At 37.8% G+C, this 7,015-nt stretch overlaps 1 non-coding gene and 1 pseudogene across 1 annotated transcript; both read left to right on the top strand.

Annotated features, from left to right (window-relative positions):
- Positions 1–297: 297 nt before the first annotated feature.
- LOC132069023 (U4 spliceosomal RNA) lies at positions 298–449 on the top strand. Its single transcript, XR_009417599.1, has one exon. It is a non-coding gene; the product is annotated as a U4 spliceosomal RNA (small nuclear RNA).
- Positions 450–1,907: 1,458 nt separating this feature from the next.
- On the top strand, positions 1,908–2,070 carry LOC132069026 (U4 spliceosomal RNA; annotated as a pseudogene).
- Positions 2,071–7,015: the final 4,945 nt, after the last annotated feature.

The raw sequence follows: 7,015 nt of genomic DNA, 5'->3' as shown, positions 1-7,015 counted from the left end.
GGTGTCCCGGCCTACACTAAATTTATGTTGGTTTTATATATGGTTCTCTTATTCAAATCGCATATACCGATTTAAATTGATTTTTTCATATTTAATCTAAAATGGTTCTCAACAAATTTTTCCCGTCAAATAATTTTATACACAATATTAATATTAAGATTCACTTATATTTTAATTTATTTTTTTATGACCACACGAAGCGCGAACAAGTATTAATAAGTCCCACATTGAAAACCATATAAGAAATGCAAAGCAAAGTAAGCATATAAAATGGGAAGCGAGAAAGAGAAGAAGAGCATCTTTGCGCTTGGGGCAATGACGCAGCTAGTGAGGTTCTAACCGAGGCGTGTCTATTGCTGGTTGAAAACTATTTCCAAACCCCCTCTTCGGCCTCGGTTCATTCTTGGCCATTGAGAATTTTTGGAAGGGCTTCCCTTTGTGGTAAAGCCCAACAATTCTGAGTTCAACAATTTTATCTTTTCCTATAATAAAGTTTTCTTATTTGTTCTACAGTCTATGAAACACAAAAAATCATTGTCGTTGGTAAAATTGGCAGCTTAACAGACTTATTTAAAGTACAAAGAGAGAATTCAATATCAACTGTTCTTTTAGTACTTGGCATGGAGATATGCCGGTCCTTCATCTAGGAGGTCCACAATATACTTCTTTAGGTATTTCTACACGGGTTAACGGAGAATCATCATTTTTTATATTTAGTGTATAATTTCTTACTTGGATTAAGCTCTTATTCTCTAATCTTTCTAGAGCCCAATCTCTTATATCTTCTATCATACTCCTAAATATCTTTTTAATTATTATATCTACAACTTCTTTAGGTAGTAGTTCTCTCAATCCCACTATATTTCTTATATATCGAATCAATTTTTTCTTGAAATATACTTGGTGTTGTTTTCAATCCCATAGGTAAAACGTTCCATTCATAATGTCCTTGGGGTGCACTAAAGGCAATACATTCTTTAGAATCTTCTTCTAATTCTATTTGGAAAAATCCTGATTTACAATCAAACTTAGAGTATATTTTACTATCTTTTATTTTTTTTTCAAATATAAACTCTTTTCTTGGTCTATAGGAAACAACCTCTCTACCTCTCAAGGTAGATGTAAGGTTTGCATACGCTCTACCCTCCCCAGACCTCACTTTGTAGGAATGTCTTTTGGGTTTGTTGTTGTTGTTTGTTGTAAACTCTTTTCTTGGCAAGGGATAACTATAGTCTATGACTTTCTTATTAAGTGGTTTGTAATTTATGACAAGCCTTGGTTTACTCTCTCTTTTTTTCGCTCCAATTTCTTACCAGAAAGCTTGCACAATTATATGTACTTCTGCTTTCTCTAATCAAGTTATGTTTTAAAAGTTCTTCCATTATTATTTAATAGTCCCTTTCATCTTCTACATTATAAAGCTTGACGAATTATTTTATAGTCCTTTTTCGTTTCCTTGTGTGTTAGAAATCAAGAGAGGAAAAAGCGCCTAGCTAGCTACTTCAACATATGTATAACAAAGGAGGAATTACAATGCCTTCATATAGTTTAGGCTATAATCCCTCCGGTCCATTTTACTTGTCGTCTTCAAAAAAATAAAGAAATAATTAATTATTAATTATTAAGATCAAGGAATAATCAACAAAATTAAAAAAATAAAAAAAGATCAAGGAATAAATAAATAAAATTTAGTCAAATTACCTTTTAAGTTAATATCATCTTAAGAAACGTACAAAAACAAACATGACAAGTAAAATATACCGGAGGGAGTAATATTCAATAGCTAAATGATCTGCAGATTAAGTTAAGCATAACTATGCCATAATTAGTCCCACATTGGAAACCATATAAGAAAGGCAGAGGAAAGTGAGCATATAAAAATGGGAAGTGGGAAAGAGAAGAAAAGTATCACTCCGCTTGGGGCAATGACGCAGCTAGGGAGGTTCTAACCGAGGCGCGTCTATTGCTGGTTGAAAACTATTTCCAAACCCCCTCTTTGGCCTGGTTCTACCTTGGCCATTGAGAATTTTGGAAGGGCTTCCCTTTTCGGTAGTTATTGTTTCTTGAAGATTACAAACAATGAGTTAAATGCCCTCCTAATTAATGTTTCAAGAGGCGTGTAGAAGAAAATCATAATTTGAGATAGAGGACGTAAGAATAATAGCCTTTTTTGTTCCAGAAATCATTTTTTTGTTCATTCTGCCGTTTATGAAACAAAAATTGATTGTAGTGGGTAAAATTTGCAGTTCAACAGAGACTTATTAGAAGAACAAACACAGAGAAATCAATATTGTTAAGCCTCATTTAGTTGGCCAGTTTTGGGTAATCTACCCTTTTTCTACTATCTCTCCCCATTATGGAAATAAAAAAGTAAAATCAAGGACAATACATATGATATGTTGCTCATTAATGTAATAATAATAAAAATGAAGCCATATACACTCCATAATTTTTAAGGAATATTGACACCTAAAAATACAACCCTTGATTAATGTTGGCATGTTTTTTACCAAAGGATAGGTTTAGTAATAGAGCCTAAATCTATATCTATATATAATATAAAGCTAGGCATAGACAATCCTATGTAGCACCTCTCTATGGCCTCTATTGCATTTATCTATTTTCTCCTTTTTTTCTATTATTTTATGTATTGTAAAAATAATTGTCTCAATTAATGCTAATATTCCTATTCCTTACGGTAAAAAAACTAAAGAGCCAATATTTGTATGCCTCAATTAAATGCCTCATTTACTACTACAACCTTTCATATTTTTTATTGGATCATTTTTATATCTTTGCACAATTATGCTTTACTATGGAGGCTAATACGAGGCTGATGAAGAAGAGGAACGGAAGTTAAACTTGAGCTATTGATTTGATTATGGCACAAGCAGATGTGCCTGGGGCAAGGCAGCCTATTGTTTCTATGTCACCAACTTTTCAGGTTTTGCGCTTAAACTATTTTATGATTGCTCACTGCTCTTGCAAGTCACCTATTAAGCATTTGGATAGTACTTCTTTTTATTTAACCCAAATGAGATTTACTGGAAATATGTGCTTTGTTTATGAATAATGTGATATTTGATTTTCTTCATTTTGCGAAAGAAGGTGTATTCACTCTCTTGAATCTGAAATAGGCTTTTTAAATCATATCATGTCATTTGTTTTAAGCACATACTTCTAAGAAAAAACTATATTGAGGCACATTTTCAGAAATATTTTTACCTAGATTAATTCATTGTAATTATACACTTTGGACTTTTAAATATAAGGTAACGGAAGAACGGAACAAAAAAGCAAAAGAAAAAAATAACAGATTTCTTTATCCAAAAATAAGTGTCCTAACTTTTATACAACATATAAAAGGATAAAGCTTTTAGATCTTCATAATGTTTTGCCTCGCCACACAGTGAATTAGACTAAGTGAAATTATCTCTGAAAATATTAGTTTAAATTTAGAATTTTAACATCAATTTATGTACTCCCTTAAATTCTCTTTTCATAGTACGCTGCGTTGTTTTTTTATCTATAGAATAAATGTTAACTTCTCCTAGATTGAGAATATTGTTCCTCAAGAGCTATTTATGTCACTATAAAACTAAAACGAGGCAAATGATATTTTATCTATTTGCATTTGTTTTATGTTTAATTGTTTACTGTAAGAAATATTTTCCTTATCTCCTTTCATTACTTGAATTGGTTTATATACAAAATAGGAGAATAATATTCTAACCTAAAATAGGAGATTACACAATATACAAAATATGCTAACCTAAAATAGTAGACTACAAAATCTTCTAATGAATATTTACATATTCTATCATACCCCCTTGATCGAAACGGGGAGGCTTACGGCGGAGGCTTGTCCGAAAAATCTTCAAATAAGACTGTGGTAGTCACTTGGTGAAAATATCGGCAATCGATAGCGGGAAGGAACATAAAGGACACTAACTTTGTCCGCGCGCAACCTTCTCACGAACAAAGTGAATGTCCATTTCAATGTGTTTGGTGCGGCGATGTTGCAGATTTCCCGAAAGATAAATGGCACTCACGTTGTCACAATATACCATAGTGGCCTTACGAATAGGACAATGTAATTCCAACGAGAAGATTGCGAAGCCGAGCGGGACTCGGAGACAACATTAGCAACCCGCCTATACTCGCCTCGGCACTCGAGCGAGAGAGGGTAGGTTGGCGTTTCGAAGACCACGATATCAAGTTATCCCCAAGAAAAACACGGTAACGGACGTTGGCCAGAGCGTGTGTCGGGCGGCCCCAATCCGCATCGGTGTAAGAAAGAAGATCGTAGCGGGGACGGATAAAGATGCAAACCATAGTCAAGTGTACCTTACTGAATGTGTCGGATGATACGGCTTAAGTGCATGCATATGAACTGTCGCGGCGCATGCATGTGTAAGCATACGTGTTGAACGGCGTAAGAGATATCCCGGCCTCGTGAAAGTAATATGCGAAGGGCACTGTTTGTGATAGTGAGTCGAGTGCGTCATAAGGAGCACCCGATGTGCCGCTCACCTTGTTTAGTATCAGCGGAGTAGAAGTAGCCTTACACAAAGACATCTCGGCCTACATCGATGATTTCCGTGGCATACTTGCATTGCGACGAGAAACTTGACCTATCTTATGTCGAGTGACATGAATGCCAAGGAAATAATTCAAAAGGACCCGGATCCATTAGCAAATTCGAGGCAAGAAGAGCCATAATGGAGCATCGGAGAGAATGCGAGGAAGCGATAAGAATAATATATAAATCAACACAAAGTAGCATGTATGCCATCTCGGACCCCTTTTTGTAGATGAACAAAAGAATTGTCGGTCTCTTTGTTTGAAAAACCAAGAGAAGAGACATAATGCGCAAACCGCTTGTACCATGCTCTCGGGGCACTTGCTTGGCCGTATAAGGACTTACGGAGTAAACATACATAATACGGATGAGTGGGATCTGCGAAACCCGAGAGGTTGATGCATATACACTATTTACGGAGCTCGCGTGTAAGAAAGCATTCTTGACATCTAGGCGATGAATAGGCCACCTCTTTGATAGGGAAAAGGCGAGAGCTGTACGGATCGTGGCCGGCTTGACCTTTGGGTGAAAGTCTCACCACAATCAATGCCAACTTTGTTGAGTCTTACCATCACCACTGACGGGCTTTGTGCCTCTCGAAAGTCACCATTAGATTTTTCTTTATGAGTGAAAATCCACATAGAACGAATAACATTCACGTTAGGTGGACGGGGCACCGACTCCCCGTCTTATTTTTAATAAGAGCATCAAATTCATCATTCATAGCCATTTTCCAATTCGGGTCGCGAAGGGCGGTCGGAGGGTTACGAGGAAGAGAGGGGATTTCGTAACCATGGTATTTAAGTTAAAGAGGCGTTTTGGCTTAAAAATACCATGCGACTCGGGTCGCCCATTCGGGACGGATTGGGAGAAAGGAAGGGGGGGTGACGGTGGGGGGGCCCGCCGGCGGAGGGGATAGGGGCGTGGCACTGGAGTGCGCCGGTGGGGTGGGTGGGCGGCGGGGCAGGTCACGGTGGAAGGGGCTAGGAGAAGCCAAGTGATGCAACCACGATGGGGAAATGCCATCGTCCAAAAACTCGTAAGTAATAGAAGTGGGAGAATGTAATTTGGAAAAGGGGAAGACATTCTCATCAAAAATCACGTGACGAGAAATAATGATTTTATAGGACGATAAATCATAACACTTATACCCTACATGATTCGTAGGATACCCCAAAAGGACATACGGTGTAGCCGGGCTTGCAATTTGTGGATAGTTGGAGAAGGAAAGAGGGGATAGCATAAACACCCAAAAACCCGAAGATGAGAGTAAGATGGCGTTCGTTGGTAGAGCACTTGAAGAGAGAAAACGTGACCTAATAATTTACTTGGTAAAATATTAAGAAGATATGTTGCCATTTGTAAGGCGTGATGCTAGAACGAAGGAGGGAGAGAAGCATGTGCAAGAAGAGTCAGTGATATTATTGATAGAACGAATTTTTCTTTCGGCTTTCCCATTTTGTGAAGACGTATGTGGACAAGAAAGACGAAATGACATCCCATTAGACTCACAAAATTTCTCGAATTGATCATTATCATATTCCCTCCCATTATCACATTGGACATTTTTAATATGACGTTTAAATTGAGTGTGAATGTGGGTTTTCAAAGCTAAGAACTTCGGATAAGTATCGGATTTCTTAGCCAATGGAAAAGTCCATAAAAATTTCAAAAAATCATCCATAAACAGAACATAATATCGATGACCCAATGAACTTAACACGGGAGAGGTCCACAAATCACTATGAATAATATCAAATGGCATCAAAGTTTCGGAAATAGAAGAATCAAACGGCAACCAAATGTGTTTACCAAGAACACAAGAACGACAAATACTAGAAAGACTAGATTTATTACATTCAATGCTTTTACGAACCCTAAGACAATCTAAGATAGAATTTCCCGGATGACTGAGCGAGCATGCCAAAAAGGAGAAGACAACGCCGCAAAGTTTGATGGAGTGGTGGTTGGATATTTGATGGTGGTGCCAGGATAAAGATCTCCCCGACTATCGCACCGCGTTAGTGGCATCCCCGTCGAAAATCCTTCACGAAGAAAACCCATATGGATCGAAATCAACGAGACACGGAAATTATCGGTAGTAAACTTATGAGATTAAATTTTTAATGAGTTTTGGAGCATGTAAGACATTTCGTAAGGATAAAGGGGGGTTTGGGGGAGGCAAACTAGTGTGACCCCTGACCACGAATTGGAATCGAATGACCATTTCCCACAACAATACCATTATTTTGACTGCTCAATTAAAATAAGACGAGAGATTACCGTCGAGGATGTCATATGAGAAGTGGCTCGGTGTCCGTGTGCCAATTTTGGTCGGGCGGGTGCAAGGTCATGGTGTGCATGGCGGACTCGATGTCGGTTGGAACATACGACCGGGAGAAGCCACCGCCGTCGTGTGGGGCTGTGCGGGGC

The sequence above is a fragment of the Lycium ferocissimum genome, chromosome 8 (assembly GCF_029784015.1).
Source record: "Lycium ferocissimum isolate CSIRO_LF1 chromosome 8, AGI_CSIRO_Lferr_CH_V1, whole genome shotgun sequence".
In the NCBI taxonomy this organism is placed as follows: Eukaryota; Viridiplantae; Streptophyta; class Magnoliopsida; order Solanales; family Solanaceae; genus Lycium; species Lycium ferocissimum.
This window is presented reverse-complemented; position numbering and strand designations above follow the sequence as displayed.